The following is a 7,577-nucleotide window of genomic DNA, read 5'->3' as shown; positions in this document are numbered from 1 at the left end:
CAGCCTTTGCTGCATATGTCTGTCACCGCCAGTTCTGTGAGAAGGTCTAGCAGACGTTCTTCTCTACTAGAGTTGAGCGAACACCTGGATTTTCGGGTTCGACGAGTTCGGCCGAACTTTCGAAAAATGTTCGGGTTCGGGATCCGAACTCGACCCGAACTTCATCCTGAACCCGAACCCCATAGAAGTCAATGGGGACCCGAACTTTTGGGCACTAAAAAGGCTGTAAAACACACCCGGAAAGGGCTAGAGGGCTGCAAAAGGCAGCAAAATGTAGTTAAATCCCCTGCAAACAAATGTAGATAGGGAAATGATGAGTTAACATAAAATAAATAAAAATTAAACAATATTAATTGGAGTGAGGTCCCATAGCACAGAATCAGGCTTCAAGTCACCCACCAATGGAGAAGGTCACTTACTATTATTTTGACCACAGCACCCAGACAAAGGAGAGAGGTCCCACAGCAGAGAACCAGGCATCATATCACCCACCACAGGAGTAGGCCACCATTTAGTTACTTTGACCCCTACACCCAGACGGAGGAGAGAGGTTACACAGCAGAGAATCAGGCATTTAGATCACCCACCACAGGAGTAGGCCACCATTAAATCAGACCCCGGCAACCATGTCAGATGGCACAAGCATAAGCTTTATATCAATCAGCACAGGAGAAGGCGACTTTGACAGACTTTGACCCCTACACCCGGACGGAGGAGAGAGGTTTCAAAGCAGAGAATCAGGCATTTAGATCACCCACCACAGGAGTAGGCCCCAATTTAATGGGACCCCGGCAACCATGTCAGATGGCACAACCATCAGCTTCATATCAATCAGCACAGGAGAAGGCGACTTTGAAAGACTTTGACCCCTACACCCAGACGGAGGAGAGAGGTTTCACAGCAGAGAATCAGGCATTTAGATCACCCACCACAGGAGTAGGCCCCCATTGAATCAGACCCTGGCAACCATGTCAGATGGCACAACCATCAGCTTTATATCAATCAGCACAGGAGAAGGCGACTTTGAAAGACTTTGACCCCTACACCCAGATGGAGGAGAGAGGTTTCACAGCAGAGAATCAGGCATCATATCAACCACCACAGGAGAAGCCACCATTTAGTTACTTTGACCCCTGCACCCAGGAAGAGGAGAGAGACACCACAGCACATATTCTGGCATCATATCAGCCACCACAGGAGAAGCCACCATTGAGTTACTTTGACCCCCGCACCCAGGAAGAGGAGAGAGGCACCACAGCACATATTCTGGCATCATATCAGCCACCACAGGAGAAGCCACCATTGAGTTACTTTGACCCCCGCACCCAGGAAGAGGAGAGAGGCACCACAGCACATATTCTGGCATCATATCAGCCACCACAGGAGAAGCCACCATTGAGTTACTTTGACCCCTGCACCCAGGAAGAGGAGAGAGGCCCCACAGCACATATTCTGGCATCATATCAGCCACCACAGGAGAAGCCACCATTTAGTTACTTTGACCCCTTCACCCAAACAGAGGAGAGAGGTTCCACATCAGAGAATCAGGCATCATATCAACCACCACAGGAGTAGGCCCCAATTTAATGGGACCCCGGCAACCATGTCAGATGGCACAACCATCAGCTTCATATCAATCAGCACAGGAGAAGGCGACTTTGAAAGACTTTGACCCCTACACCCAGACGGAGGAGAGAGGTTTCACAGCAGAGAATCAGGCATTTAGATCACCCACCACAGGAGTAGGCCCCCATTGAATCAGACCCTGGCAACCATGTCAGATGGCACAACCATCAGCTTTATATCAATCAGCACAGGAGAAGGTGACTTTGAAAGACTTTGACCCCTACACCCAGATGGAGGAGAGAGGTTTCACAGCAGAGAATCAGGCATCATATCAACCACCACAGGAGAAGCCACCATTTAGTTACTTTGACCCCTGCACCCAGGAAGAGGAGAGAGGCACCACAGCACATATTCTGGCATCATATCAGCCACCACAGGAGAAGCCACCATTGAGTTACTTTGACCCCCGCACCCAGGAAGAGGAGAGAGGCACCACAGCACATATTCTGGCATCATATCAGCCACCACAGGAGAAGCCACCATTGAGTTACTTTGACCCCCGCACCCAGGAAGAGGAGAGAGGCCCCACAGCACATATTCTGGCATCATATCACACACCACAGGAGAAGGCCTCTTTCAGTGATTTAGGCCTTTGGACCCAGACAGAGGAGAGAGGTCAGAGATTAGCTTCATATCCCCCAGCACAGCAGAAGACCGCTTTATTTGACTTAGGCCTCAGCACCCAGACAGAAGACAGAGGTAGCATGGCAGAGGTTATGGCTTCATGTCACCCGTTAGTTTAACCGGCCACTTTCATCTGGTTAGGCCCCGGCGCCCAGACAGAGAAGAGTTTCATTCAACTGTGGGTTTCATAAAATTTGTATCAAATAAAGAAGTGGCCCGTAGCACAACAAGACATGTTTTAGGCAGTTAATAAGGACTACTCTGCACAAGGGAGGGACAGGTCCTGTGGGATCCATGCCTGGTTCATCTTTATGAAGGTCAGCTTGTCCACGTTGGCTGTGGACAGGCGGCTGCGCTTGTCAGTAATGACGCCCCCTGCCGTGCTGAATACGCGTTCAGATAAAACGCTGGCCGCCGGGCAGGAAAGCACCTCCAAGGCATAACATGCTAACTCTGGCCACGTGGACAATTTCGAAACCCAGTAGTTGAATGGGGCCGAACCATCCGTCAGGATGTGGAGGGGTGTGCAGACATACTGTTCAACCATGTTAGTGAAATGCTGCCTCCTGCTAACACGTTCCGTATCAGGTGTCGGTGCAGATAGCTGTGGCGTGGAGACAAAACTTTTCCACATTTCTGCCATGCTAACCCTGCCCTCAGATGAGCTGGCCATGACACAGCTGCGTTGGCGACCTCTTGCCACTCCTCTGCCTTCACCTTCCACCTGTTCCCCTGTGACATGTGGGAATGCTCTCAAGAGCGCCTCTATCAGCGTGCGCTTGTACTCGCGCATCTTACGGTCGCGCTCCAGTTCAGGAATTAAAGTGGGCACATTGTCTTTATACCGGGGATCCAGCAGGGTGGCCACCCAGTAGTCTGCACACGTTAAAACGTGGGCAACTCTGCTGTCGTTGCGCAGGCATTGGAGCATATATTCGCTCATGTGGGCCAGGCTACCCATGGGTAAGGACAAGCTGTCCTCTGTGGGAGGCGTATCGTCATCGTCCACCGTATCCCCCCAGCCACGCACCAGTGATGGGCCTGGGCTGCCACCCCACTGTGAACTTGCGTCATCCTCGTCCCCCTCCACCTCCTCCTCCTCATCCTCCTCGTCCTCCAGTACAGTGCCTTGGCTGGCGACTTGTGAACCTGTCCTCTGCTGCTTAAACAAACCTCCCTCTGAGCCACTTCGAACAGACTGGCCCGAAAGTGTTAGAAACGAGCCCTCATCCTCCTCCACCTGGGCCACCTCCTCTAACATCATTGCCCTAAGTGTTTTCTCAAGGAGACATAGAAGTGGTATTGTAACGCTGATAACAGTGTCATCGCCACTGGCCATGTTGGTGGAGTACTCGAAACAGCGCAGCAGGGCACACAGGTCTCGCATGGAGGCCCAATCATTGGTGGTGAAGTGGTGCTGTTCGGCAGTACGACTGACGCGAGCGTGCTGCAGCTGAAACTCCACTATGGCCTGCTGCTGCTCGCACAGTCTCTCCAGCATGTGCAAGGTGGAGTTCCACCGGGTGGGCACGTCGCATATGAGGCGGTGAGCGGGAAGGCCGAAGTTCCGCTGTAGCGCAGACAGGCGAGCAGCGGCAGGATGTGAACGGCGAAAGCGCGCACAGACGGCCCGCACTTTATGCAGCAGCTCTGACATGTTGGGGTAGTGGTGAATGAACCTCTGCACCACCAAGTTCAGCACATGCGCCAGGCAAGGGATGTGCGTCAAACCGGCTAGTCCCAGAGCTGCCACGAGATTTCGCCCATTATCGCATACCACCAGGCCTGGCTTGAGGCCCACCGGCAGAAACCACTCGTCGGTCTGTTGTTCAATACCCCGCCACAACTCCTGTGCGGTGTGGGGCCTGTCCCCCAAACATATGAGTTTCAGAATGGCCTGCTGACGTTTACCCCGGGCTGTGCTGAAGTTGGTGGTGAAGGTGTGTGGCTGACCGGATGAGCTGGTGGAAGCAGTGGAGGAGGAAGCCGAGTAGGAGGAGGAGGCTACAGGAGGCAGAGAATGATGCCCTGCGATCCTAGGGGGCGGAAGGACGTGCGCCAAGGAACTGTCCGCCGGGGGCCCAGCCGCCACTACATTCATCCAGTGTGCAGTTAGTGAGATATAGCGTCCCTCGCCGTGCTTACTGGTCCACGTATCTGTGGTTAGGTGGACCTTGCCACAAATGGCGTTGCGCAGTGCACACTTGATTTTATCGGACACTTGCATGTGCAGGGAAGGCACGGCTGTCTTGGAGAAGTAGTGGCGGCTGGGAACCACATACTGCGGGACAGCCATGGCCATCAGCTTTTTGAAGCTGTCTGTGTCCACCAGCCGGAATGACAGCATTTCAAAGGCCAGCAGTTTAGAAATGCTGGCGTTCAGGCCAAGGGCTCGAGGGTGACTCGGGGGGAATTTGCGCTTCCTCTCTAAGGTTTGAGATATTGAGAGCTGAACGCTGCTGTGTGATATAGTGGAGACGCTAGTTGACGGTGGCGGTGGTGGTGGTGTCGGTGGCACATCCTCTGTTTGCTGCTCGGCAGGTGGCAACATTCCTCTCGAGGCGGAAGCCGAGGCAGCAGCGGTAGAGGGAGCAGGGGGAGCCTCAGCGAGTGCCTGGTTTTTAAGGTGTGTACCCCACTGCAGTTCATGCTTTGCATGTAGATGCCTGGTCATGCAGGTTGTGCTGAGGTTCAGAACGTTAATGCCTCGCCTCAGGCTCTGATGGCAGAGCGTGCAAGTCACTCGGGTCTTGTCGGTAGGACATTGTTTAAAGAAGTGCCATGCCAGGGAACTCTTTGAAGCTGCCTTTGTGGGGCTGGGTCCCTGTTGGCGATGTCCAGTAGCAGGCGAACTCTGGGGGCGGCGGCTCGTCTGCTTTGGCCCCCTGCTCCCTCTTTGGCTTCGCTGTTGTCTCGGTCTCACCACTACCTCTTCCTCTGAACTGTGAAAGTCATCGCCACGACCTTCAGTCCATGTGGGGTCTAAGACCTCATCGTCCTCTGCATCGTCTTCCACCCAGTCTCCCTCCCTGACCTCCTCCTGTTCAGTCTGCACACTGCAAAAAGACGCGGCAGTGGGCACCTGTGTTTCGTCATCATCAGAGAGTCGGTGACTCTGCTGTGGTGGTATTCCCATGTCCTCTTCATCTGGAGACATAAGTGGTTGTGCGTCAGTGCATGGTATGTCTTCCTCCATTGGGGAAGGGCTAGGTGGACGCCCCTGGGAAACCCTGGAAGCAGAGTCTTCAAACAGAAGAAGAGACTGCTGCATAACTTGTGGCTCAGACCGTTTCCCTGATATGCTTGGGGGTGATGTGACAGACTGATGGGCTTGGTTTTCAGGTGCCACCTGTGCGCTTTCCGCAGAAGACTGGGTGGAAGACCATGTGGTGAACGTGCTGGAAGCACTGTCGGCCACCCAATCGTTAATGCCTGTACCTGCTCAGGCCTTACCATCCTAAGAGCGGCATTGTGCCCCACGAGATATTGCGGTACATTCTGCCGGCTAGTTGAGGGAGTTCGTTCCCTACTGTGTGCGCCTGGGGCCGAACGGCCACGTCCTCTACCAGCAACAGAGGCTCCACGGACACCACCACGACCGCGTCCTCGTCCCTTAATAGTATTTTTCTTCATTGTTGCGATTCAACTCGCACCACAATGAAATATATTATTTTTTATAAGCAAAATCCCCTCACTGGAATACTTTCAGTCTTTTGACTGTATGGATTACAGATGGAATGACTGTTATATGTGAGTACCGCTTTCTTTGACAGATTCTAGTATGGGTACATATATGTTTTCCCAACCCCAGCACATTAGTTTGCTAATTCCAGATGTATGAAACGCAGGCCTAACTGTATCTAGTATATTGAACGCCAGATAAACTAACTTGGCCTTTTTTAAATAAAAAAAATTCCCTCACTGGAATACTTTCAGTCTTTTGACTGTATGGATTACAGATGGAATGACTGTTATATGTGAGTACCGCTTTCTTTGACAGATTCTAGTATGGGTACATATATGTTTTCCCAACCCCAGCAAATTAGTTTGCTAATTCCAGATGTATGAAACGCAGGCCTAACTGTATCTAGTATATTGAACGCCAGATAAACTAACTTGGCCTTTTTTAAATAAAAAAAATTCCCTCACTGGAATACTTTCAGTCTTTTGACTGTATGGATTACAGATGGAATGACTGTTATATGTGAGTACCGCTTTCTTTGACAGATTCTAGTATGGGTACATATATGTTTTCCCAACCCCAGCACATTAGTTTGCTAATTCCAGATGTATGAAACGCAGGCCTAACTGTATCTAGTATATTGAACGCCAGATAAACTAACTTGGCCTTTTTTAAATAAAAAAAAAATTCCCTCACTGGAATACTTTCAGTCTTTTGACTGTATGGATTACAGATGGAATGACTGTTATATGTGAGTACCGCTTTCTTTGACAGATTCTAGTATGGGTACATATATGTTTTCCCAACCCCAGCACATTAGTTTGCTAATTCCAGATGTATGAAACGCAGGCCTAACTGTATCTAGTATATTGAACGCCAGATAAACTAACTTGGCCTTTTTTAAATAAAAAAAAATTCCCTCACTGGAATACTTTCAGTCTTTTGACTGTATGGATTACAGATGGAATGACTGTTATATGTGAGTACCGCTTTCTTTGACAGATTCTAGTATGGGTACATATATGTTTTCCCAACCCCAGCACATTAGTTTGCTAATTCCAGATGTATGAAACGCAGGCCTAACTGTATCTAGTATATTGAACGCCAGATAAACTAACTTGGCCTTTTTTAAATAAAAAAAATTCCCTCACTGGAATACTTTCAGTCTTTTGACTGTATGGATTACAGATGGAATGACTGTTATATGTGAGTACCGCTTTCTTTGACAGATTCTAGTATGGGTACATATATGTTTTCCCAACCCCAGCACATTAGTTTGCTAATTCCAGATGTATGAAACGCAGGCCTAACTGTATCTAGTATATTGAACGCCAGATAAACTAACTTGGCCTTTTTTAAATAAAAAAAATTCCCTCACTGGAATACTTTCAGTCTTTTGACTGTATGGATTACAGATGGAATGACTGTTATATGTGAGTACCCGCTTTCTTTGACAGATTCTAGTATGGGTACATATATGTTTTCCCAACCCCAGCACATTAGTTTGCTAATTCCAGATGTATGAAACGCAGGCCTAACTGTATCTAGTATATTGAACGCCAGATAAACTAACTTGGCCTTTTTTAAATAATAAAAAATTCCCTCACTGGAATACTTTATGGCTTTTCACTGTATGGATTACAGA

Source organism: Bufo bufo, chromosome 1 (genome assembly GCF_905171765.1).
Source record: "Bufo bufo chromosome 1, aBufBuf1.1, whole genome shotgun sequence".
Classification (NCBI taxonomy): domain Eukaryota; kingdom Metazoa; phylum Chordata; class Amphibia; order Anura; family Bufonidae; genus Bufo; species Bufo bufo.
This window is presented reverse-complemented; position numbering follows the sequence as displayed.